General features: G+C 40.6%; 1 protein-coding gene and 1 non-coding gene across 3 annotated transcripts in view; one reads left to right on the forward strand and one right to left on the reverse strand.

Moving 5' to 3' along the window:
- ARMH4 (armadillo like helical domain containing 4) overlaps nt 1-25,939 on the forward strand; it is a 139,339-nt gene that overhangs the window by 68,481 nt on the left and 44,919 nt on the right. The window lies entirely within an intron of this gene.
- TRNAG-CCC (transfer RNA glycine (anticodon CCC)) lies at nt 23,020-23,092 on the reverse strand. Its single transcript has one exon. It is a non-coding gene; the product is annotated as a tRNA-Gly (tRNA).

Raw genomic sequence — 25,939 nt, forward strand, 5'->3', positions numbered from 1 at the left:
TAAACTAACAGTAGTTGATTTATAATATTGTATTAGTTTCAGGTATACAACATAGTGATTTAGCATTTTTATAGATTAGAGTTATTATAAAATAATGGCTATATTTCCCTGTGCTGTACCATATATCCTTGTAGCTTATTTATTTTACATATATTAGTTTGTACCTTTAAATCTCCTACTCCTATTTCTGCCCCCCACTTCTCCTTACTGGTAACCACTAGTTTATTCTCTATATCTGTGAGTCTGTTTCTGTTTTGCTATATTCATTCATTTTACTTAGTTTTAGATATCACTTATCAGTGATAGCATAAGGTATTTGTCTTTCTCTGATTTATTTCACTAAGTGCAATACTCTCTAGGTCTATCCATGTTGTTGCAAACAGAAAACTTTCTTTTTTATGACTGAATAATATTCCATTATTACTCATTTTATACACACACACACACACACACACCATACCTTTATCCAGTCTTCTGTTGGGGGGCACTTAGGTTGCTACCATGTTTTGGCTATTGTAAACAATGCTGCTATGAAAACTGGAGTACATGTTTTCATTTTCTTTGTGTATTCCCAGGGCTGGAATTGCTGAATCATATGGTAGTTCTATTTTTAGTTTTCTGAGGACTTCCCATACTGTTTTCTACAGTGGCTGTACCAATTTACATTCCCAACAGTAATGTGCAGGGGTTCTATTTTCTCCTCATCTTTGCCAGCATTTATTATTTGCGAACTTTTTGATGATAGCCACTCTGACAAGTGTGAGGTGATACCTCATTGTGTTTTGATTTGCATTTCTCTGATGATTAGTGATGTTGAGTATCTTTTTATCTGCCTAGTAGCCATTTGTATGTCTTCTTTGGAAAAATGTCTATTCAGGTCTTCTGCCCATTTTAAAATCAGATTGTTAGTTTTTTAATTGTGAGTTGTGTGAGCTATTACATATTTTGGATATTGTCTGTTGGTCATATCGTTTGCAAATATATTCTCCCATTAAGCAGATTGGGTTTTTTTGTTTGTTTGTTTTGTTGATGGTTTCCTTTGCTGTGCAAAAAACTTTTAAGTTTAATTAGGTCCCATTTATTTATTTTTACTTTTGATTTCTTTGCTTTAGGAGATGGATCCAAAGATATTTTGCTACAATTTATGTCCAAGAGTGTTCTGTCTGTGTTTTCTTCTAGGAGTTTATGGTATCTTGTCTTAAATACATTTAGGTCTTTAATCCGTTTTGATTTTAATTTTGTATATGGACTGAGAAAATGTTCTAATTTCATTTTTTTTTAACAGAAAACCTGATTTAATCCTCACAATAACCCTAAGAGATACATAGTAATATATTTTCCATTTTACATATGAAGTCATTTAAAATTCATACATCCAGCAAACCTGGCAGAACCAGGAATTAAACTCACATCTTTATTTGGTTTTGAAAATGCTGGCTTTTTAAAAAACTGAGTTATAATTGATTTACAATATTGTGTTAGTTTCAAGTGTACAGCAAAGTAATTTATATATATATATATATATATATATACACATACACACATGTATTTTCAGATTATTTTCCATTATAAATTATCACAATATATTGAATATAGTTCCTGTGTTTTATAGTAAATCCTTGTTTATCTTGTATATAGTAATTTGTATCTGTTAGTCCTATCCTGCCAGATTATCCCTCCCCCCATCCCTTTCCCCTTTGGTAACTGTAAGTTGTTTTTTTTTGTGAGCCTGTTTCTGTTTTGTATATACATTCCTTTGTATTATTTTTTAGACTCCACTTATAAGGGGTATCATATAGTATTTGTTTTTCTCTGTCTGACTTGCTTCACTTAGTATGATATTCTCTGGTCCATCCATCTTGCTGCAAATGGGAGTATTTCACTCTTTTTTTTAAATCACTGAGTTGTATTCCATTGTGGGCTTCCCTAGGGGCTCAGCTGTAAAGAATCCATCTGCCAGTGTAGGACCCGTGGGTTTGATCTCTGGATTGGGAAGATTCCCTGGAGAAGGAAATTTCAACCCACTCTAGTATTCTTGCCTAAAGAATCCATGGACAGGGGAGCCTGGCAGGCTACAGTCCACGGGGTTGCCAAAGAGTTGGACACTATTTAGTGATTAAACAACAAGTATTCCATTGTATATACACCCCACATCTTCTTAAAACAGTTATCTGTTGGTGGGTATTTGGATGCCCACTTCTTGGCTGTTGTAAATAGTGCTGCTATGAACAGTGAGGTGCATATATCTCTTTGGAGTTTTCATCTTTTCCCAGTATATGCCCAGGAGTGGGATTGCTGGATCATATGGTCACTCTGAAATTGCTGCTCTTAATATATGAACCCACATCCCTCTTACAGTTTTGGGAGCCCCATGTTGGAGCTAGCTCGTACTGAATTGCAAGAGCCAATTGTTAGTTTCAGGAATTTTGTAAGCTTGTTGTTAAATCCAGCCATTATTAAAAATCAAATTATTATTAAATAAATTAAACTTACATTTAAATTTTAATTTAACTAATAAGATAAAATTAAATGAATTATATCAAAGATAGAATCAAACATACTCAAAACTTGGCATGCTGAAGCTCATGGGGTTGCAAAGAGTCTGACACAACTTAGTGATTGAATAACAACAATACTACTCAAAACTTTTCACTTCCTAATTATTCTACTACATTTTAGTTACGCCTGTGATCTTGAGATTGGTGGTGGTTTAGTTGCTAAGTCGTGTCCGGCTCTTGCGACCCCACGGACTGTGGCCCTCCAGGCTCCTCTGTCCCTGGGATTCTCCAGGCAAGAATACTCGAGTGGGTTACCACTTCTCCAGGTGCCCTCCCGACCCGGGAATCGAACCTGGGTCTTGCACTGCAGGCAGATTCTTTACCAAGTTACAGTTTACATCTGTTGTACCTGCATGGTTGAAGTTCTGTATCATGGTGGGCTGATGTGTCTGTTTTCCCCACTCTGCCTTCAGTGATGTCATATGGATAGCTTGGAATTGGCTCTGGTAGAAATATTTATATCATAGAAATAGATAAATGCTACAAATCAGGGCTTGATTTACTATTTTTTGATGGTCTAGAATTAAAGTCTTAACAATGCAGATTAAATTTTAAAAAATAGTTGTCTCTAGTGCCAGCGCTGAGATTGGCTTCAGTTTAATGAGTATAATTAGTATCAGGATGAAGAATGGCTGAACAGTAGATCACACATCAGATTTAATGACAGTAGATGTATTGAAAAAAGAGTTAGTGGGATGAAATGCAAATCCACTTGTCAAATCATAGATGAATTGCAACCATAGGTTAGTTACAGCTAGAAAAGTTTGGCAAAAACTAATGAAAGCCTTCTGTGAGAATCAATTGGCTATATTAGGATTTAGAATAGGGAATATTATGTCTGTTAGTGCTATTTGTACCTTGTTTTAAACTTTTTATTTTGTACTGGAATATAGCTGATTAACAATGTTGTGATGGTTTCAGGTGGACTGCAAAGGGACTCAGTCATATGTATACATGTGTCTATTCTCCCAAACTCCCCGCCCATCCAGGCTGCTATATAGCATTGAGCAGAGTTTCCTGTACTATACAGTAGGACCTTGTTGCTTATTCATTTTACATATAGCAGTGTGTATATGTCCATCCCAAGCTCTCTCTTCCTTTCCCCCAGGCAACCATAAATTCGTTTTCTAAATCTGTGAGTCTGTTTCTGTTTTATAAGTAAGTTCATGTGTATTGTTTCTTTTTAGATTCTGCGTATAAAGGTTGTCATATGATATTTCTTCTTCTCTGACTTATTTCACTCAGTATGACAGTCTCCGGGTCCATCCATATTGCTGCAGATGGCAGTATTTCATGCTTTTAATGGCTGAGTAGTGTTCCATTGTATGTATATATGTGTGTATGTGTGTGTGTGTGTACATATATATGTACACACACATACACACCACATCTTCTTTATCCATTTCTCTGTCAATGACACTTAGGTTGCCTCCATGTCTTGGCTGTTGTAAACAGTGCTGCAGTGAATATTGGGGTGCATGTATCCTTTCAAACCATGTTTTTCTCCAGATATATGCCCAGGAACTATTTGTACATTGTGTGCTGTATATCCTTTTTATCAATAAAGTTTGTGCATATACACACACACCTTTTCTCAGGAAAATTGGTTGTTAAGCATTTACCCGTGTATTACCACCATCCCCACTTGTTTGGTCCTCAGTGGAAATGAAGAACATTTGCAACTGTGTCACTTATGGAGTTCTTCCAGAGCTTTCTCTTCTCTAAGTCGAATATTTATGATTCATTGATCTTTCCCTATTGGTTTTATATTCTGTGTTTCCTCAGAGTAGTCTGGGATTGGTTAGGACCTTTACCTGAGGTGCACACAACTTGGCACATGATAGTATTCCAGAGAGGAGATGATCCACGCTGGGTGGGATGGAGGCTGATGGCAGTGCCTGGAAGGAGCATGAGCTGGCAGTCAGGAGATTTGGGTCCCTGCCCTGACGGAGGATGTCCTCATGAGTTATCCCCTCAATTATTTCATTTTAAGCAAAAGCTTGAATTAAGGTAAATTTGAGAGTTCTCTGCAGTCTTAAAGTCTGCATTCCTCTGTGCATGTACTGTACTTTTTGCTTTATCAAGGTCAGTGCAAGTATGGTAGAACCTCCTCAGTGATTCAATTTGGAGGTTTAAGAGAGAACACTTCCTCGAATTTTTAGGGTCCTCTTATAGTTTACTAAATGTTTTAACATATGTTGTCCTAACAATGAGATAAACAGAATCGTTAATATCCCTACTTTACTGCCGAGAAAACTGAGGCTCAGGTACTTCATTACTTGAGAGCCAGTTGGCAGAGAAGCTAGATCTGGGGTTTCAAGGTTACTTTTTCCATCTCTGAAGTCCTTTGCTTTCCGTCTGCTTAAACCAGTGAGGCAGGTTTTCCATCTCTCCAAGCATTCCAGAAAATCCCACATAGTAATTGTCACATCATTATATGTCTTCTAGGCACAAGTTGAGGAAAAAAAGTCTTTTTAAAGGTAGATTGCAGCTTTAGAAAGGTGATTTTTTTTCTGGTTAAGTCAATAAGTTCATCCTTTCTGAGATCAAGCAAGGAGACAAAGGAAGTAAGAGTGGGTTGCTTGCTAGGATAATACTTGCTCTAGAGCTCAAAGGCATGAATGAGCACACGCCAGAGTGGGCATCAGAGGACAGAATGACCTGATGAGCGGACAGCAGGTTGGGGTGGGTGATGTTTGACTTTTTACTTTTTCAGACAATAAACATAGTCCTAAGATTTTGAATTTTGTAAGTGTGTGTATAATGTGGGATATGTTTGGCTATAATCACAAGCAGTGCTGCCTCTATCTTTTCTGCTTTATATAGCATAAGCTGCAGTTGGCTTCAGGGATGAGCTAACACAGAGTGACTTCTTAAGTGAACAAGAGGCACTAGAAAAATAACAAGGTTTTATTCATTTTGCAAAATGGCATGAAGATGTTTCCTTATACTATTCTAGGTTTCCTGATTTTTTTTTCTGTCACTATTCATTTAGTTTGGAGTTGCCACATTTTTATGGGGTAAATTCTCAAAAAGATGGGAATTCTTGAAGACAAATATAGATGTAGAGGTGGTATTCAGATAAAGAGGAGCGAAGTTATTGATTCATTTCTTCTAGCGAGGCATCTATGTGACAACCATCCCCTTCCTCATTGAGGAGCCAGGAGTCGCTACTGAGGGCTCTGTCTCTGCCTTGCTGTGGGATATATGAATGGAATATACACTCGAGTCTTCTGTCTGTGAAATGGAGATAACATTCTGTAAGAATCATTATGTGGGACGACAGGGTGACACCTGAGCGAGTGCCCTGAGGTCTGGTCTCAGGCACCACTTGGAATCAGCAAGTGAAAAAGATGGCTCTTCCTCCAACTCATCAGTAGATGTCGCTGCAGTCATCTAAGACGGCAGAAAAACACTGGTCAAAAGGATTCTACTGGTGGAAAAATACAGGAGTACTGCTAGTAGCTATTAATAAAATTAAGTGTGCATCTAGCTTTCTTCTCCAGCTCAGACTCAAATCCTTTACAATATATTACTGTTTATTATTTTTAATAATGTGTCCAAATATGGGCAAATCTTTTCAGACAAAAAGTATATTCAGCAAACCATTCCATCCATCTTTCTTTCATTTACCAGTTCATTCACTCGAGAAATACTGGGCGCCTATGGTATCGAGAAATACTTGCCAGGCTCTAGGCTCACTATGATGAGCAGTACAGACAGTGTGGCTTTATGGAGCTTCCTGTTGGTTGGGAAAGACAGGCAGTTAAAGAAGCAATAAAAAAAAAAACCCAAAAAACCCAGAAGTAATTATGGTACGGAAAGGTTAGTGTAATCACATGGCAACTACTAGATGAAAAGAAGACAACTAGGGGACCTGCCTGAGTGGTGGAGTCAGGGATGGTCTCTGGAATTAAATGGTGTTTCAGAAGGTGCCCATATTATGCATCAAGGCACAAACTAGAAAGCCAGAACCTGGATTTCTTTACTCTATTTAAGAGTCTTACAGGTTCTTGCTATGATTGTTTACCTCCTTTGTTATTAGCACCATCTGAAATACTGGATTGGCCAAAACATTTGTTTGGCTTTTTCTGTAACAGATATGGAAAAACCTGAATGAACTTTTTGGCAAATCAATACTTAGAAAAATATCTTCCTTCCTAATTTTATGGTACATAGAAAACTAAGATCATGGCATCTGGTCCCATCACTTCACGGCAAATAGATGGGGAAACAGTGGAAACAGTGGCTGACTTTATTTTTTTGGGCTCTGAAATCACTGCAAATAATGATTGCAGCCATGAAATTAAAGGGTGCTTACTCCTTGGAAAGAAAGTTATGACCAACCTAGACAGCGTATTAAGAAGCAGAGACATTACTTTGCCAACAAAGGTCTGTCTAGTCAAAGCTATGGTTTTTCCAGTAGTCATATATGGATGTGAGAGTTGGACTATAAAGAAAGCTGAGCACCGAAGAATTGATGCTTCTGAACTGTGGTGTTGGAGAAGATTCTTGAAAGTCCCTTGGACTGCAAGGAGATCCAACCAGTCCATCCTAAAGGAGATCAGTCCTGGGTGTTCATTGGAAGGATTGATGTTGAAACTGAAGCTCCAATACTTTGGCCACCTGATGCGAAGAGCTGACTCATTTGAAAAGACCCTGATCCTGGGAAAGATTGAGGGCAGGAGGAGAAGGGGACAACAGAGGATGAGATGGTTGGATGGCATGACTGACTCAATGGACATGAGTTTGGGTAAACTCTGGTGATGGACAGGGAGGCCTGGCGTGCTGCGATTCATGGGGTCACAAGGGTCGGACACGACTGAGCGACTGAACTAAAGATCACTTGACAGATCTAAAAAATCATTAGTTTATTTATTTATGTCGTTGCCTCTCCCTTGAGATGTTGAAAACATAGTGCCTTTTATATGTCAGATACTGTGATAAATACTCTTGATTGTTTTCTTGGTGTGTGATGTTTGGAAGGTAAAATTGAATGTTGAAGCTTTCTGTGTTCCCCTTGTTTCTACATTCACTTCACATTGGAGTGTATGGATTAAACAAAAAGCTTCACATCCCATCAGGGTTTGAAGTCAGCTTAAAGTACAACTGGGAGCTATACTTTGGCGACAGTTATGTGACCTGGCTGGAGGGAAGCACTGGCCATGCATTAGATCTTGAACATTTTAAGCAGATAATAAAGAAAGAAATATTGGCAAGGGACATGAAGTTATTCTGTTCAATATTTGCTGTATCTCCAGTGACTCATGAATTATATTTTGAAACCCTAAATTCAATTTATTAAGAGTCCCAGATATTGATTTTTGGATGAATAAAAACAAGTGAGTAAATTTGAATGCCTCCTTTTAAAGAGACCAAAAAAAGTTGTATTGCAGAGACAGCAGAAATGTGTTCCAGTGAATTAGTAACAACTTTTCTTGTCTTTTTTTTCAGTTAAGAGATTGCAAAGCTAGCTTTTTTGTTTTTTAACTTAACTTTGGAGTCTGCAGTCATCTGTATTTGATTCATTCAAAAAAATATTTATTTGTCACATTAGTAAAGCCATGGCCTCAAGGCTAGGATGAGTATGTATCTATTGATCTTTCCAACTATTTGGAAATAAAGAAAATAAATGTTCCAATGTACCAGGATAAAGAACAGGTTGCAAGAATTGAACAAAACAGTGAAAAGACAGTACGGTGAAAGGTAGAGTTGTACACAAGTTCTTTTATTTTACTTACATGTCCCCTCTTCCATTTCCATGCTTAGGAAGTTAAAGTGTTTGATATTTTCTTAATTTGTGAAAGGAAACATTGTAAAATCATTTGTGGAGCCCTGGGATAATTTCTTATATTGCTCTGGCTTTGCTTCTAATGTATGGTATGGTCTTGGGTAAGTCTTTTAATTGCTCTGAGCTTCAGTTTTTTAATCTATCTAAGGGGCTTTGAATGGACCGAGGTCACTATGTAGAAACCCCTATGATTTTTCTCTGTCCACACTTCCATTGTATTGGGTCCACCTTCCTTTTTGACTCAAAAGTCCAAGTCTAACCCATCCACCTGTGATCTTGATCCTATTGACTACTTGCTGCTGCTTGAGCTGATAGAGGTACCAAGCCATTTGGAAACAAACATTCATTGTCTAAGATAGAAATCGGGGTGTTATCTCTGGTTCCTCTTTGTTTCCCTCAGTTTCCACATCCAGTTGATAGCAAAGTCCCATTAATTTTCTCCTAAGTGGCTGTCGAACATATCCTTTTTTGCCATCCCGCCTTTGTTAGGCTAGCATCCTCTCTTGCCCAGACTACTGTAGGAGCGTGTTTACCAGTCTCCTCCTTTGCAGTCTCTTCCACTTCCAGTCCATTTCTATGCTGTTTTCAGTGACATCCTTCTAAAACACAAAACTGATTATGTCTGTTGGGAGCAGCAGCAAGCCCACTGAACAAATCTGTGTATTGTGAGAGAAGATGTTAGGCCAACTTCTGAGAAACAGTCAGTTTGAATAAGACAACCTAGTCCCTCTGAAATTAGAACCTTGTTTGTGTTGACTACTTCATTTACCTATGAGAATGTACGAGTCTCTTTGTTATGGCCTTCAAGGCTGTGCACATTCGGGCCTCAAACCTCCTGTAACCTTCCCGTCTGCTCCCTTTCCTTCTGCCATGTGTATTTCTCATCCCTGCCCCACTGAGTGCTCCTCAACCTGATCATGTTGTCTTCTATCATGTGTCGAAGATTTTGCATATCCAGGCCTCTCTGTCTGGAATCCCTTTTCTCCCTTCTCCCCGATAGATCTGAGATATGCTTAACTCATTCTGCAGTACCTGAGGCAGATGTCATCTTATTTGGGAGAATTCTCATAGGTTGGTTACTTCCTATACTTGCATGGCTTTTTGCTGATGGGGTTATATTATATTTGTTAATGTCTGTCTTCCTTACAGGATTGTGAGCTGCCTGAAGGTGAGGAATCCTGCCTTATTCATCTTTGTGTTCTTAAGACCTTCCATAGTATGCAGCACATTTTAGCAGCTCAATAAGTGGTGGTTTTTGTTTAAAGTTTTTTTTAAGTGCTCAATTTTGTTTTTATTTATTTTTTTTATGTGAACCATTTCTATTTATTTTTTGATGTGGACCATTTTTAAAGTCTCTGTTGAATTTGTTCCAGTATTGTCTCTGTTTTGTGTTTTGGTTTTTTGGCCACAAGGTATGTGGGATCTTAACTCCCTGACCAGGGGTTGAACCCACACCCCCTGCATTGGAAGGTGAAGTCCCAACCATTGGACCACCAGGGAGGTCCCAAAAAGTGGTTGTTGACTGACTGAGATAAATGAGTGAATGTATGTGCATACATGCTTGGATGGAAGTGGTAACTGCAGTATTTCTCATCTTAGTGGAAATGTCAGTAACTATGGAAAGATACTTGGAAGCCGCAACTGGCTTGTTGATCTTCCGGGGAAGGCCTTGATATCTGCAGGTAGATCCTGACCTAATAGCCAGGGACTAGATCTTTAGAGTCCCCTTAAGCTGTAAGAGTTGATAACTTTATTTTGGCTATGTGACTTCAAGTCCAAGAGCTAGAACACTTGCCCTGTAACACTTCTGCCTGCTGGCTGAATAACAAGGGTAGTTTGCCCAACACAACTTGTCATTGTCTCTTTTCTTGGTTCTCTGAAATCTGCTTCTGTTGTCCATCAATGACAAATCATTAGGCTCATTCCCAAATAAATTGGTTGTCAAATAGGCATCATTAAGACTGGTGAAATGTCTTAGTTTCAGCTGAGCAAGGCAAATATGATGCTGTCTAATCATGACAGGCCTGGTGATGTGATGTTCCGAGAAGTGAGGAACATCTTTCAGGTCTGCAGCATACCTCAGTGTAGGCAATTACTCTAGTCAGTGAGTAGTGATCAATAGGAAAAGCTTAAGTTGGAGACATTAATCCATCTTTTAATGCACAAACAGCAGCAGCTAAAGGTTTTGTTGGAGGGGAAGGAATGAACAGATGATCTACCATGTCATTTCCAAACGTGGCAAGTTGATTTTTATAATCAATTTGCAGACATAGCCATTTTCAGAGATGTGAATAATAAAAAGAACTAAAAGCTTTTGCAAGATCTTCTCTCAGTATCTGCTTGTCTTACATCCTTGCTTCGTTTTAGTCCTCTAGCCCCTATGTCACATCCATTATCATCCTGAAAAGAAAAATCATTCAGACCACTTAAATGATGCTTCAATGACACACAATCCATTAGAATTCAGAAAAAGCCAGCACTTTCCAAGAGAAACTCTATTTCACTTATCCTTTCTCTCTTATTTCTTTACTTGAGGTGAAATTTCAGCTTCTATTGGGATTTTTTATTTTATACGTTTTTATAAGGTCATTATTTATGCAGATAATGACCTGACCCCTTCTAAAACCACCTGCTTAGTTGGCTAAAAGGAGCATTGTAGGGGATAATAGAAGTCTATTTCATCCATTTTTGTTTGTTTACTGTGAAGCAGTATATGCTCAAAGCAAAAATTTTGGGTAAAATATATAATCCTGGTGTTATGCCCAGGAACAGCTGGGCAGGCTTCTAGCTCTGTCCACCACCACAAAAAACCTTTATTCAGAGAAGGCCACAATATAATTGGAGGCCAGAGAATGGGGCAGACATTTTTGCTACCATTTCCTCTGGGTTGCCGTTCAGGCTGTGCTGGCTCTCCTTACACGAGTGATGGGAAATCCCTCTTTCTTGGCCTCCTCCCCCTTCCTCTTTGTCACTCTTCCATTGGTGTTCTAGCTGTATCCTATGCTTGTGGCTGGAAGCTCCGTAGTCAGAGGTTTTTCATATTTACAACTGTCTTCCTGGTGTCTAGAATCATGCCTACCACATAATAGACCCGCCATAAAGTTTTGTCGACTAAATGAAGTTTTCAGAGGGTAATACTGACCTAGACAAACCAGCCTCTCTGTTACCATCACTTTCCCCTCATAATGCATAACGTTGGTGCCTGAGGCTAGAAGGCCCTCTTCCTCCCAGGGGGAGATGGGACGGTACAGAGGAGATGAAAGGAAGGGAAACCCGATCTGGCCACATTTCAGAAGTTGGGAAAAACTCACCCACAATCTGTCTACTCAGAGGAGTTAAAAATGACCTATTGTCTTCCAGTCTTTCTCTCTCTGTATTTCTGCATAGTTGACATTATAGTTCCCAGGTGGGTCAGTGGTTAAGAGTCCACCTGCCAAGCAGGAGACACAGGTTCAATCCCTGGGTCGGGAGAATCCCCTGGAGAAGGAAATGGCAACCCACTCCAGTATTCTTGCCTGGGAAATCCCATGGACAGAGGAGCCTCATGGACTATAGCCATGGGGGTCGCAAAAGAATCAGACACAACATAGTGACTAAAAATAACAGCAACATATTTAATTTATTTATGATAGTATATTCCTTTGATTCTAATACCAATGATTTTTGCATTTTAATGCTTCTAAAATCATGAATAAATTTTAAAGTCAATGTATATTTTTATTGTTGATGGTAAATCTTATCATCAATGATCTTTTAGAATCCATTAGTGTATTATTCAGAATTAATATAGAGTACAGTTGCTTTTGATTTTTCCCTCATGGAAAAGTGACCAGACTGACCTGAGGGAAAAATATTTCTCTGACCTTTCAAAGCCTTCTTGGTCCCTAACTTCTTCCTGTTTGCATGTCTGACTCTGTGTGACCCTGTGAACTACAGCCTGTCAGGCTCCTCTGTCCATGGGATTCTCCAGGCAAGAATACTGGAGTGGGTTGCCATGCTCTCCTCCAGGGGATCTTCCTGACCCAGGGATTGAACATGCGTCTCTTATGTCTCCTGCATTGGCAGGTGGGTTCTTTCCCACTAGCGCCACTTGGGAAGCCCTCTTCGTTTTACTCTTTTTTTCAAGCATACTTTACTTTATTGTGGTAAACTTCATATACATAAAATAACCATTGACCATTTTATTTTTTAATTATTTCTTTATGTCTGTGTCTCATCTTAGTTGTGGCATGTGGGATCTTCATTGCATCTCATGGGATCTTCACTGCGATCACTTCACCACTGTGTGGGCTTCTTGCTAGCTGTGGAGTGCGGGACTCAATAGTTGTGATGTGCAGGCTTAGTTGTCCTGCAGCATGTAGGATCTTAGTTCCCCACCCAGGGATTGAACCCAGGTCTCTTGCATTGGAAGGTGGATTCTTAATCACTGGATCATCAGGGAAGTCCCTCATTAACCACTTTAAAGTGACATTTAATACATTCACAGTATTGTGCAACTATTACCTCTATCTAGTTTCAAGACAGTTTAATCATCCCAAAGAAGAAGCTTTAAGCAGTCATTCCCCATTCCTCTTTCCCTTAGCCCTAGAAACCACTAGATTGCTTCCTGTCTCTATGGATTGATCTATTTTAGATTCAGCGATTAGTCCCGAAGGTAACTCTGAAGGACAGGCCTTCTCACGTGACTTGTGAAGGCAAAAAATGCACATACATGGCTGTGGCATTTTATGACATGTTTATACACGCTAAGACACCGGTATCAGGATTGACTACTAAATATATATGCTGTTGGCAATTGTAGAATCATCCCGGGAGTGTTTAAAATTTAGTGGTCATTTTATGTGAAGCAAATGAAAAGCAAAACTACTGATGTGGTGGAGCTTGTGGAGATGAAGTGATATGAAGAGCAAGGCATATCTTGGGTCTTCTGCTTCAGAATTTTAGCTTTAAGGTATCAGCCTGAAGCTGTGGTCTTTTTTTTTTTTTTTTTTTTGGTGGTCTTATCTCAAGGCCCAACTGGAGAAGATCTGCATCCAGAATCACATGGTTGTTGGCAGAATTCATTTTTTTGTGGGTGATATGACGGAGGGCTTCAGGTGTTTGTTGACTGTTGGCCTGGGGAGACCGTCAGTTCCTTGACACATGGGTCTCACCATGCCTCACAGTGTAGCCACTTGCTTCATTGAAGCCAGCAAGAGGGAAGGTCTGTGGGCAAGACATACATGACAGTTTTATAAAACATAGTCACAGACGTGACATCCATCACCTTTGTCATATTCTGTTGTTAGAATCAAATCATGGGTCTGCTTATGCTCAAGACAAGTATCAGGACTCTTAAGGACTTGAACATTAGGAAATGGGGGTAACACGGAGCCATATTGCCCTATAAATGGGTCATCCACCCTCTCAGACCTGTCTGCAGAGCTGGCTCATTTCTATCCTGCATTGAAGAGTGAATTAGGGAAAGGAACAGGCTCATTCTGAAGGACAATGGGGGCATGAGGAGAAATTCTGTGGAGAGTTTGCTGAATACCTGCAGTGCTGCCTAGAAACCACAGTGACTCACCGTTTGGATTGTTCTCTCAAGGGAAACTGGGGAAAAATGATGGTCTTTGAGGAAGATAATAAATGATGATGCTGCCTAGTGAGCCCAGCCTAAATGCCTGGTTGGAGGTGTCTCCTGGAGCCTTGAGGGAACAGAGTGGCCACAATCACACCATCAGGCAATGCAGATAGAGCCTCTTAAATCAATGGCATTGTTTGTTAAGAGTTCATCCTCCAAGGTCCATTGTCAGCCAGGCTTAGTCTGAAGAAATTCCTGAACCTTTGAGAGGTTCTACTGCATACAATAAAGAGTGAACTATACTCTGGCTAGCAGCATAATCTTTGTGAAACATTTTATTAAAAATTATTTTTCATTGGAGGATAATTGCTTTACAATGTTTTGTTGGTTTCTTCTGTACAATGATGTGAATTGGCTCTAAGTATACATATATCTCTTCCCTCTTGAGTCTCCCTCGCACCCCCATCCCAGCCCTCTAGGTCATCACAGAGCATCGAGCTGCTTCCCACTAGCTATCTGTTTTACACATGGTAGTGTATATATGTCAGTTCTACCCTCTTTATTCTTCCCACTCTCTCCCTCCCTTGTGAAACATTTTTTGATCCTAAATGACATGACCTTGCTTGATCAACAATATCATATGTCCGATTTTGCTCTGAATTGTTCCTGAATCTTTCAAAATCAATGACACCTAGCGCAGTAACACATACATGGCAGGCAAAAGAATATTTTACGTACTCTGGTGGTAAGCATAGGAAAGGAGTCCCTCAAAAAGCTTTGAGTAATACTTGATATTATTGGAATAAATGGTAGCTTTTGAGTTGTTTATTGAAATAGAACAACATCCATTTGTATAAATAGTTGTGTGTCTGCTTTAAGAGCATGCTTGCCCTTTGATAATGTTGATGTCTCCTGCCTCAGTTGGGAGTTGTCATTCTTTGCTGCCAATACTGTAGTGAATGCACTGGTTGTGAATTTAAATGGCAAAGATAGTGAGAATCAGAAGTGTCTCATGGTGCTAGAAACCCTTTGACAGCTACTACCTGCACATTCTTTGTGAAAGTGAAGTGAAAGTCACTCAGTCATGTCCTACTCTTTGTGACACCATGGACTGTCCATGGAATTCTCCAGGCCAGAATACTGGAGTGGGTAGGCTTTCCCTTCTCCAGGGGATCTTCCAAACCCAGGAATTGAACCGGGGTCTCCTGCATTGCAGGTGGATTCTTTACCAACTGAGCTATCAGGGAAGCCCTTCTTTGTAGGTGTTTTTAATTAGAGTTTTGCTAAATTTCCATGCTTAGGATATTATGCTAAGTCAGTCATGAAGGAGTGAATAATGATTAAACAAATGTTTTGGGAAAAGTTAATGAATGCATAAATGTTATGAATGGCAATTTCTTTATAGGATAACTAATCCTGTGTTGAAATTGTTTAAGGCAAAATTTTAATGCCAATATTTTGAGTACTGAACCAACCTACCACTGCTATTTTAAGTATAGCAAATCTTTGGCTAAAAGTGTATGGATTATCTAGACTGACCAGTTACTCCCAGATTGACTTCCTTTTGCTAACCTAACTATTTCCAGGCTAATTCCTTGGATTTCTGCTTCTATTTGGTATAAACTGAGGGATTATGCACTTGAAAAAAAAAAATCTCGTAAGAAATATGTCAGTTAAAAACTGACCAAATTCTAGGCCGGTGGAAAGTTTCTGTTTGTTAGTTTTAGTGTTTGTACAACTACTTGTCTCTGTCACAGTCTGTGTGATTGAGAGTTAACCATGCAGCTTGACGTGGCATCGATTCTGCTTTCTCATTGATCAGGGGAGATATGAGCTGGGGAAGTTGTGATAGATGAATTGTACCAGAGTGTTCTTGGCAAAAGCTGTGAGTCTGTGTCCTTCTCCAGCTCATTAAATTAAAGCAGAATACTAAAAATGATACGCCAGGCATGGGAAGCCTTTCTTCGGATACAGATAATCAGATTTTCTGCTCATTTGGAAAGATCCATGACCTACCTACTGATCTTTAATAAAATGTTATTTTAAAAGAGCACATAGATCATCTTTCCCATCTTCATCTTTAAAAATCCTCCCCTCACACCCCTGGCTCTTGTTTTGGGTTGAATTGTATCCTCCCCCCTCCCCTAAAAAAATATATCGAAGTCCTGACCCCCAAAACCTGGGGGTATGACCTTATTTGGAGATAGGGTCTTCATAAATTTATTTTATTTGTTTATTATTTTTGGTTGTGCTGGGTCTTTGTTGCAGTGCCCGGGGTTTCTCTAGTGTGATGAGTAGGGGCTGTTCTGTAGTTGCAGTGTATGGGCTTCTCTTTGTGGGGGCTTCTCTTGTTGCAGAGCATGGGCTCTAGGGGTGTAGGTTTCAGTAGTTGGGGCACATGGGCTTAGTTGCCCCATGGCATGTGGAATCTTCCTGGACAAAGGATTGGACCTGTGTCTCCTGCTTTGGCAGGCAGATTCTTAACCATTGGAGCACCAGGAAAGTCCTGCATCATTGCAGATTTAGTCAAGTTAAGTTCATTGGCTGGATCATAATCCAGTGTGACTGATGTCCCTATAAGAAGAGGGAAGTTTAGGCACAGACACAGCCACACAAGGATGCTGTGTGGAGACACAGAGTCACAGACACACAGAGGGAAGGAACCATGCTAAGACTGAGGCAGAGATTGGATAATCCTGCCACAAGGCAAGGGACACCCGGGACTACTGGAAACTGGAAGCGGCAAGGAAGGAACCTCCTTAGAAACTCTGGAGGGAATATCAACATCTTGATTTTGGATTTAAGCCTCCACAACAGAGAAAATAAATTTCTATTGTGTTAAGCTTCCCAGGTGGCGCTAGTGGTAAAGAACCTACCTTCTAATGCAAGAGACAAAAGAGACCCAGGTTTGCTCCCTTGATAGGGAAGATCCCCTGGAGGAGGGCGTGGCAACCCACTCCAGTACTCTTGCCCAGAGAATCACATGGACAGAGGAGCCTGGCAGGCTACGGTCCATAGCGTCACAAAGAGTTGGACACGACTGCAGTGACTTAGCATGCACACACACAAGTTAAGCTTAAGCACTGTGTTTGCAGCTTTGTTGTGGCAGCCCTGTGAACTGAACACATTCCCTGCTGAGCTTTCGCTTTCTTTCCCTCCTTCCCTTCATAACCCAGTTGCAAGTTGGCCAGATTGTACTACCTTCCCTCCTCCCCCACTCACAACTGTTCTTGCTGAGGTCTTTGGGAACCTCCAAGGAGGGACTAAGTCTGCAGACACTGGAGCCCACTTGCCTGGATTCAAGCCCAGACTCCATTCCCTTCCAAGCTGCATGAACTCAGGCAAATTATTTAAACTTTCTGTGTCTTAGTTTGTGTTTGTCAATAAAATGAGCAGATCCTGGGGGGCTGTTGTAAAACTTAAAAGAGTTAATAGAGCCAAAGCGCTTAGCATAGTTCCTAGCATGTAACTGTCACCTAATGTGCATTTATTTCCATTAATACGATTTGCCACCTATGTCCTCTTATTCAGGTCTTACTTTGCCGTTCTGCAGCATTGGGCTCTACTGGCTTCTTTATCCTCCTGACTTGGCACTCCATTGCTTTGTGGTCACGCTCTCTCTGCCTGAGCTTCACCTCGGAAGGCATTACAGCTGTGGATAGAGCCCACTGGCTGAAATCTAACTGATCTGGGCTCTGTGCTCAGCTTTGTACTTTTTCAAGTCACTGACTTTGAACAAGTTAATCTTTCTGAGGCCCAGTGTTTTTGTTTTTTAATAAAATGATGCTCATTGGGTGATGGTGAGGAGTAAATGAGATAATATAAGCAGAAGGCCCAGTGTAAGCTGGATGCTTATGACTTTCACCTCTACCTCTGGCTCATCCTCCAGTCTCTTAGTTGAGAGCTGCCACATGAGGCCCTGCAGTTGCGGTCCTCTGAGTAGAATGCAGCAGCCCTGCCACCCACCACCCTCCAACTTTTGGTGTAGAGATAGATCTGTGGAGTATTTTTAAGGAACTGGGAAAAGTCCTACCAGATTTAATCTGGTCTTCTTTGATGTTTTAATCTCACTAGTCTCTATATTCAGTGGTTTCCAGGTTCCATGATTTTACTTTCTTCTGCATCTCTTAAAAGCATTCACTTTTTGCAGAAAGTAGACTCTGGCTCTGGAGAGAACCAGATGTGATGTCTGATGGAAATCAACAGTTTCAGCCCTCAGCTCAAGAATGATTGAGTCTAAGGCAGCCAGTGAGGGGGTCTGAGCAAGGGAGTGGGGACTCTAGAAATGGTTTGTGTGTGGTGTTACAGGGGGAGGTGGGTTACAAGTATGAGAACTGGATTCTAGGACATAGGATGCCAGGATCAAGCCGTGGAAGAGGACCTGACATATACCAGGCAGGACTTCAGGGCCTGGCCTGCGAGCTCGGTCTTTGGGAAGGTCTCTGGTCTTAGACTGGGCAGTCAAACAATGGAAAATCCAGAGCCTCTGGACTGAGCCAGCACAGGGCTAGGGAGTAAGGGCTGTGAGGGATGAGCTAGATTCCTCTCTAAGCCTGCCCCAGGCCAGGCTAATCATGGAGGAACCTCATGGGGTGGGAATACAACCTGGAATCTGGAATGGGAATTAATTCTAAGCCTCACCAAATAGGGCTGAGGGGCCTAAGCATGGACTGTTGGTAATGGCTGTCTCTGCCATCGTTACCTTGGAAACCAAGGCTAAGGCTGCATTAGTGGTCCCAGCTGGGAAGGCCCAGAAAGGGAGAACCAGGAGAAATAAAGCTAACAGATGGCTGTCCATTATGGCTTGTGACCACTGGAAAAACACACAGAGGAAGTCTGGGAATCCAGGAACTCTGAAACATCTTCCCTTTGTACATTTGCTGAACATGCTCTGTGAAAAGCCCCTTGCCAGCCCCTGAAACCCTTGAGATCCCTTTCTTCATTGCTCTGAAGAGCAGTCACCTTTTTCTGCTGGAAAGGTATTTTGAAAATGATATTCTGACTCAGAAATGCTCCTTGTGGCTGCCTTATTTTCATATCTCTTTTTAAAATCTTTTTTTATTGTGGTAAAAGTCACATAATATAAAACATACTATTTTAACCATATTTAACTGTATAGTTCAGTGGCACTAGGTACATTCACATTATTGTGCAACTCTCACCATTGTCCATCCATCTCCCGAATTTTTCATCTTCCTGAACTGAAACTCTGTCCCCATTAAACACTAACTCCCCATTCCCCCTCACTACTCCCCACCCCCTCCCCCACACCCCCACCAGCCCCTGGAATATACTTTTTTGATTCTGAATTTGACTATTATAGGTACCTCGTATAAGTGGAATCAAACACTATTTGTCTGTACCTACTGTATATTGGAATGCATTTTAACTTAATATATGTCCTTAACCCAAATTCACTGAATATAGTTTATAGGGATGATCTACAAGATCAATGTCACAGTTGTCCATTTATTCCTTGTTAGCGATATTTGGATCTAAGACTCACAAAAATTGCAGTTTCTAGTGATCAAACCACAGTTTTGGAGGACTATTAGTTATTGAAAGGAAAAGATATTTTCAAAAGTTTTATACCTCTACCAGACTTTTATTAGTCTTTGCTGATGGCAGTCAATTTTTCTGTTAGAATTAGGACCAAATTGCCTTCCACGAATTCGACAGCAAATTTGTGCCATAGGGGTACAAAGCCAAGAACAAGGTATTCCTGTTAGTGACAAAGAGTTATGAGGAAGTAACTGCAAAGCTGACTCATTCATGCTGCTTTTACTACCCTGTTTAGGAGACTCTGGAGATGAATTACTCAGTCTTTAAAGTGTAGGCAGACGAGTGAAAGAGTGAATACGATACAGCTCAGGAAAAGTTGAAGTAAAGGTGAAATTGTGACTGTATTAAGTAAGATTCAAAAATGAATTCAATATTGATTAAAATGAACTGTAATTCAGTGGACTTATTATGAAGACATAGAAAGCGTTTTTCCTCTTTGTAGACTGTAGGACAGTTTTATGTTTTAGTTGGTCAGAGTCTCACTTTGTTTTCTGTATGTGGACAACATGGTTTAGACTGTAAATATCCTCCTGACAGATCCTGTTACTTAGCTTTTCAATTGCTTGAAATCTGGAGCTGTAGTCACAAGGGAGTCCACCAGTCTGTTCATAAATAACCAGAGAACTCACATATAATGCAGCATCCAAGGTTTTATATTCTGCACACATCAAAGGATGCTACCTTTGGAAAGATCAAGAGTATGAAATTTTTCCTGTGCATTAATACCTGTGGTTCTAGTCAAAGTCCATAGATTCCAGTTGGTCATTAATTTCCCATAAATGCATAATGCAGAGAGAGTTATTGCTTCAAAGGGTTTTCAGTAGCATATTTTTGGTGAGTGATGTGGTGTGAATTGTTTTTTACAGGGTACTTTTGAGATGATTAGTGTTCTAAACATTAGTTGAGTCATTTCCAACAGACCATTTGGAGCCCTCTCTGCAGGCAGCAGCTGAAGAGACATTTTGAATCTCCCTTCCCCAATCCTTGGGAAGGTGTACTTAATGTAAAAGACTGGCTGTAAATGTTGAGTTTAAAATTAGAGCTTTCCCTGTGATGAGATTGAGCATCCCTGCCATGGTGCTTCTGAAATCTTGCCCCCCTTTCTACAATGACCTCACTGTCTAATGTAGAACAAAGTGTTTGACAAAGTGGCTTAGTGTCATTCAGTGAGTCCATCAGGAGCGTGACCTCCCAGATTTATATGTACCATGGGAAACATGAAACACCAGAAAGGCCATTTAAATATTTTATACAGCTTTCTTCTGTTCCTGAAGACTCTCAGCCTTAACCTGTGCTAATGCAGTTCTCTCATGTTGGTCATTTATACCCCAAAAAGCCTGCTCTTTGTGTCTCTAGGATGGGTTACATACTCCACTTTAAACTGTCTGCTCTTCCTACCTCTGTCCACTACATTACTCAGCATTAAAGAGCCCTACTGTGGGACCCTGTCACCTCTTTCTGTGTCTTTAGGGTTTATCCCGAAGACTATTCTTCTCTTTAAATGCTATAGCCTATGGTAGAATATTCCTATTATTATTCTTTAATTTACTGCTTTAAAAAATCGAAATGTAGTTAATTTACAATGACATGTTAGTTTCAACTGTCCAGTAGAGTGATTCAATGTACTGCTTTTTGAGCAAGGCTGCAATGAAAACCAGTGGTAGAAATGAGCCAACTTTCCTACTTTTCCATTCTGGACTGTCTTCCTTTGCTAAAGAAAAATGGAGAACCAGATGTGAATAGGAGATAGGGTAATGATCTTTGACACTCTGAAACTCCATGCATTTGAGTTTATGAGTGTGCCGTGGTTGTTTTCTGTTTCTTATTTTAACTCTTGTACTATGTTATGTCTTTAGACCTGCTCAACCCTTATTTCTCCAGTGAGGTCTTCTGCTCAGTTCAGATCTGAGAGTAAAAGATTGTTCCTATAGGTGGTAGTGCTGCAGACTGCTAGAGCTGTTTCTTTAACAATCATCTGGTTCAGGTAGTGCATTTTCCGCTAGAGGACACAGACTTTGAGAAGCTAAATAGCTTAGCCAGAGCTATAACTTGTGAAAAATCCCAGCTCTCTTATCTTTTGGTCCAGTGTTTCTGGTCACCACATCTAGCTGCTGCACTTATTTTATTCACTTGTCCCTGTCTATCAACACACACACATACAGGAACTGAGCTAATACAAAGTGATACTTTTCTATTTTTAAAAAATTTTTTTGACATATAGTTGATGTACAATATTATGTTAGTTTCTAGTGTACAGTAAAATAAGTCATATATATATATATTTGGCTTCCCGGGTGGTTCAGTGGTGAAGAATCCACCTGCCAATGCTGGAGACATTTGATCCCTGGGTTGGGAAGATCCCCTGGGGAAGGAAATGGCAACCCACTCCAGTATTCTTGCCTGGGAAATCCCATGAACAGCGGAGCCTGTCGGGCTACAGTCTGTGGGTTCTCAAGAGAATTGGACACAACTTAAGCAACAGCATGTGTGTGTGTGTGTGTATAATTCTTTTCCATTATGGTTTTTAAACAAATGTTTATTTATTTATTTATGGTTGTTCTGGGCTTCTCTGGTGGCTCAGCTGGTAAAGAATCTGCCTGCAATGCAGGAGACCTGGGTTGGGAAGATAACTTGGAGGAGGGAAAGGCTATCCACTCCAGCATTCTGGCCTGGAGAATTCCATGTACTGTATAGTCCATGGGGTCGCAAAGAGTCAGACACAACTGAGTGACTGTCACTTTCATGGTTGTGCTCGTCTTTGTTGCTGCATGAGGGCTTTCTCTAGTTGCGGAGAGTGGGGGCTACTCTCTAGTTGTGGTGTGTGGCCTTCTCATTGGAGTGGCTTCTTTTGTTGCAGAGCGTGGGCTCTAGGGTGTGTGGGCTTCAGTAGTTGTGGCCTGTAGGCTGCAGAGCATAGGCTAAGTAGTTTTGGCACATGGGCCTAGTTTTCCCACGGCATGTAGGATGTTTCCGGAGAAGGGATCAAACTGGTGTCTCTGGCATTGCAAGGTGAATTCTTAACCATTGGACTGCCAGTGAAGCTCTCCATTATGGTTTATTACAGGACACTGAATATAGTTCCCTGTGCTGTACCGTAGGTTCTTGTTTATCTATTTTATATATAGTAGTTTGTATCTGCTAATCACCAACTCCGAATTTATTTCCCCCTCATCCCTATTCCCCTTTGGTAACCATAAGCTACTTCTTAAGTAGGAAACTATCAGACTTCTTATTACAGCTTTTATACCATTTAATTGAACCCCACTTTGGTTATGTTATATTGATTATAGTCTATATTGCTTAGGCTAAGGCTGGACTTTTACAGCAAAAATATCCCCAGATAATCCACTGGCTTAAAAAATAGAGAAGGTTATTTCTTTCTTACTTGAAAGTCCAAAGTGTGCATCCCAGGTTGTTAGGCTTTTCCGCAGATGTCAGGCATGCAGGTTCATTTTTTAGAAAAATATTTAGTTACCTATTTATTTGGCTGTTTCAGGTCTTTAGTTGTGGCACATGAACTCTTAGTTGTGGCATGTGGAATCTAGTTCCCTGACCAGGGGTTGAACCTGGGCCCCCTGCATTGGGAGTGCGGAATCTTAGCCACTGGACCATCAGGGAAGTCTACAGATTCCTTTTTTTAAGTGGCTGCTCTGAATCCAGTAGGATGCTGTTGGTGTTGGGGATGCAGTTGGTGAGAAGGGGAAGGAGAGTGTGAAGGAGGCACTTCTGGGCCCCAGAGTCACATATGTCACTTTGACTGATATTTCATTGGCTACAACTTAGTCACAGAGCCAACTCTAAGTGCAAAATAATAGAAAATCAGGGCTTCTGGGCAGCACATGCCCAGATACGGCTCTGTCATTACAGAAGGGGGAATGGATTTTGGTGGACAACCAACACTTTGCCACAGAGCTCGAGTCCAGGAAGCCAGCGGTGCTGAGGGCTGTGTGTGTGGTAAGTTGTTGACCAGGACCTGGACTTCTCACTGTGTTTCCTCTGGAGACTTGCATCATGACTGGCTAAAGTGCCTAACCCCTTGCACTTCAGTTTCCTTAGCAGGAAGGAAGAACCTGGGATTGATGAACTCCAAGGTTCCTTCCAGTGCCGGGAAGCCTTGCCTGACCTCTTATCTCGAGGGATCTCTTTCTTTTTTAAGCATCTCTTCACTGTGCATCTCATGACAAACAACTCTTGCAATTTTGTTAGGAGCTTTTATTTCATCTCATGAAACTATGAGCTTTGTAAGGGGACAAGTTTATCTTTCTGTCCCTATAGCACTTTGCAGGTATCAGAAGATCAAAAAATATTTCTGGGTTGGCTGATTGGTTGTTTGATAATTGTGATCCCTGGGAGCTCATTGGAAGAAGAAACTGTAGATATGAAGTACCGCAGACTGATTTTCTCTGGGAGGGAAGCAGAACTGAGAGAATAACCTCTGCGCTTTTTCCTATGCTCATAGTTTATGATTTTGTGACTCAGCAGCTCTGGAGCTGGGAAGAATCCCATCTTAGTTCCCTCCAGTGACATTCCCTCTAGAAGTTTTTTATCATCAGGTTGAATATCTGGATAAAAGTTTCCATCTCCTCCAGTGGCTTCTACAAGGTCAACCTGATACATATGAAGCTTTGAAAGAAAATATTCTCACCTCTCTGAGTAGAGCTGTAATTTTAAGTCCTTTAGAGTTTCAGGCAAGGGTCTGAGTACTCACAGGATATTAAAATGCAGGGCCATACAGTTTGCTGAGCCTTGGAATCACATTTTGTACATTTAAATTCTAAAACAAAGCCCTCAGAGATTCACTTTAGAAACAGCGTGTTAAGCATTTATTCTATAAAAATCTGAGTCCCTGTTTTGAAGCCGACATCCATCATGTTGTTACTGGTGGGCAGTGACTGAGCACCAAATAATGCAAAGCAGTGCTTCTCCAGATTTTATGGAGCATTTGAATCACTGGGGATCTGGTTAAAGTGCAGATTCTGATGTAGTAGAATCTGTGCAGTGGCCCCTGAGATTCTGCATTTCTAACAAGTTCCCACGGGATGCAGTGATGCTGGTCTGTGGCTCAGGCTTTGAGCAAGGATGTAACGAATGTTTCCTATTAACATAGCACTTTAAAGATGCTCTGCTCCTATTAATTAAATATGAGGTAATTGCCTCATATTCAGGTTATTTGCATATATGATCCCTTTAAGATGGTGAGATCCTGAAATGCAGGCAAGAGTCCTATTTATTTCACCTCACTCTCTCCTATGAATTTAACATACTATCATGCATTTCAGGCTTCCCTGATGGCTCAGCAGGTAAAAGAATCCACCTGCAGTGTAGGAGATACAGGAGATGTGGGTTTGATCCCTGGGTTGGGAAGATCTCCTGGAGGAGAAAATGGCTACCCACTCCAGTATTCTGGCCTGGGAAATCCCATGGACAGAGGAGCCTGGTGGGCTACAGTCCAAAGGGTCACAAAGAGTCGGACACGACTGAGCATCATTGGTAGTATATCATGTATTTCACAAGCCCTTAAATGATTTTTTAAATGAATGAGTGACAAGTTTAACTGAATACTTGTTTTGTTCCAAGTAGCAAGTATATCTATTTGACCTGGGACATGTTTTGTTGCTTTCTCCATCAGAATTAATACATGAGAGAAAATGTAGCCTCGTAGAGGATCCCACTGGAAATACTTTTTCTTGCTGCTTTATTTCCCTCTCCATCAAGGTATGCCTCAGCACATGGCTTGAGCATCCTCGGGACTCCAGGAAGTCAAGCCACCTTTCAGTGGAAATCACTAGGCTTCCATCACATTTCCCATATAGCGGTGGCAGTGTGGTCTGTGCAGTTCTTGAAATCCAGGTCAAAGGGTGAGGGTGCGTTCATGGTCTGACTCAGGACAGATGGAAAGTAACGAGTGTGTTTGGTTGTCCTGGGCCAGACCCAAATGAAATAAAAGGACATAAGTGGTGAGTCATGAAAAATTATATTTTTATCTAAGTTTTAAGTGTGTATTTTCGTGTTTGAACTGTCACAAACACACTGTATATAGTACTTCAGGCCTTGATGGCTTTACTGGCAAGTGACATTCCTCCCTAATTGTCTTAGGAAAAAAAAAGAATGTCCTTGGATGTTATATAATCAAGAAGCAATATATATATTAACCTGATAGGTAACTAACCCTCCATTGCACATTTCACTATAGCTTCAAAATCTTTCAAAATGGCTTCAAAAATCTTTCTCATCACTCTGCTGGCTGATGTAGACACTGAGAGGAGTGGAAAGTGGCCTTGATAATGCTGTAGAATCTATGTGCTGCCAGTCTCCACATGAGAAGTGAATTGGTTTGTGTGATCATTCACACCAGACCTTCTTGGTTCCATCCTTCATGGGGTGTTAAGTCTCAGTATTAATTTCTTATTATCCCAACTCTTAAGAAACTAAACCTTTTTGACTCTCTAGAATTTACAGTCTAGC

Source organism: Dama dama, chromosome 12 (genome assembly GCF_033118175.1).
Source record: "Dama dama isolate Ldn47 chromosome 12, ASM3311817v1, whole genome shotgun sequence".
NCBI lineage: Eukaryota > Metazoa > Chordata > Mammalia > Artiodactyla > Cervidae > Dama > Dama dama.